This window comes from Indicator indicator, chromosome 12 (assembly GCF_027791375.1).
Source record: "Indicator indicator isolate 239-I01 chromosome 12, UM_Iind_1.1, whole genome shotgun sequence".
Classification (NCBI taxonomy): domain Eukaryota; kingdom Metazoa; phylum Chordata; class Aves; order Piciformes; family Indicatoridae; genus Indicator; species Indicator indicator.
In genome coordinates this window covers 310,001-312,035 of record NC_072021.1, presented here as the reverse complement: position 1 = coordinate 312,035, position 2,035 = coordinate 310,001, and positions in this window count along the sequence as shown.

Genomic DNA, 2,035 nt, shown 5'->3' with positions numbered 1-2,035 from the left:
GAACACTTTAAGGACTGAGGACAGGATTTATGATGCACAGCGTGAGAAAACAGTTCTTTGCTCAGCACTGTTACTCCCCAAAGAGCCAGGCACTTCACTGGGTCATCTGTGGCCTTGACTTTTTCAGAATACTTTCTGCAGGTTATTTTCTTGTTTTCAGATAGAGGCAAGTGGCCTCATCATTTTATTTTGTTAAAAAGAAGGCCCACAAATTTTCCTTCTCAGTTTGGCTGTTCCTATGAGCATGCCCCACGGGACTGGGTAGAAGACTACACCACATGGATAACGTTCAGGGCAGTGACACTTTAGATGTATAAATGTGACAAGCTGGAGGCACATAAAGCTGAACTGCATACAAAATAGTTTCTTAGTGAATGAAGTCAGATCTTGCTCTGTTACAGCTCCTAAAGAAGATCACAAGCTCTTTCTGCAGCATTCTTTATGAGACATGGATGCTCTAGAAACACTTCTTCCCATAAAAGATGGAGCATGGAAAGAATCTCCTTGCCATCAGCAGGGCCAAGGATCTACCCAGAACGGAGTTTTATTTGTAATATATTACACTGTGTAAACATTAATGTGCCACGAGTGCTGGAGCCAACCCTTCTGGACCATATCCAATGACTGCAGGTGTTACCATGGCAGTGCCTCCATCAGCTTCGAAGGAAAGTCTTTCATTTGAGCCGCTCTGCTGTGCTGGTTTGTGTTCAGAGCCTGAGGCCTCAACTCAGTCTCACAGACCTATTTTCCTACACCACTAATTATTATCCTCTCATGCCCTTGCAACTCGGTTGCACAACCACAGCAAAGATTTGTGCTCCCCATGACAGTGCTCTCAACAAAAGGTCTCTTTACATGGCTTTTGGGTCATCTTCTCAGAGATCTGTACTGGAACAAGGTCCTTTGGGAAGTGCTCATGGCCCTAAGCCTGCTGGTGGTCAACAGCTGATTGGACAACACTTTTAGATATATGGTTTAACTTTCAGGTTAACTTTGGCATTTTTCTCTCTTCTGGAGATCTTCAAGTCCAAGCCCCCTGCCAGAGCAGAACCATAGAATCCAGCACAGGTCACACAGGAACACATCCAGACAGGGCTTGAAAGTCTCCAGAGAAAGAGATATCACAACCTCTCTGGGGAGCTTGTTCCAGTGCTCTGTGACCCTTACAGTAAAGAAGTTCTTCCTCATGTTGAGGTGGAACCTCCTGTGCTGTAGTTTACATGCATTGCCCCTTGTCCTACCACAGGGAGCAAGTGAACAGAGGCTGTCCCTTCCTTCCTGATCCCCAGCCCTCAGATATTTATGGACATTGATTAGATCCCTTCTCAGTCTTCTCTCCAGACTAACAAGCCCCAGGGCTCTCAGCCTTTCCTCATCAGGCAGTGCTCCAGTCCCTTCAGCATCCTTGAGGCCCTCTCAACATTTATTTCTCACATGTTTAAAAGCCATCATTTCCACTGTTTTATGAAAACCTAAACTTCTGATCTGGTGTTGGGGTTGATTTTTCCCTTTTTATTTTCCCCTGCATGTTCTTTGTAATATCAGGATTCTGATCTGCCTGCAAACCACAAGTTAAATAAAACTTCAGGGATTTTTTCTGCTTAAGGGCATGACTTTGGGTTGCTTGTTATGACAGCCTTGCAGTATCAGTTGTTATCTGGAGTGGGTAGGTTTGTAACTTTGTATTTTCATTGGAATCTCATTTACTCTCTGGAAGCTTAACAGGTCATTAATATTCTTTGTAGTCTTTTGAAAAATATCAGCTGAATCTTTATAACACAAGGAAAATTGATACCCCTCAAATCTCTCTCAAGTTTTCCTCCTATTAGGGCATGCAAACAATGTGAAAACTTCATTTTTGGCTTGAGCCAGAAGCAGTTGCACATAGAGCTGAGCATTAGTGAAAACTAATTACACTGTCCTCAGCTTCCCAGCAGTAGAAGAAAAGAGGAGTTATCAGAGGAGGATGAGCCAAGAGAATGACCTGGTTTTCCAACGTTGTGCACAGAGAGAGGCATAAGCTGCAGCTGGTGAG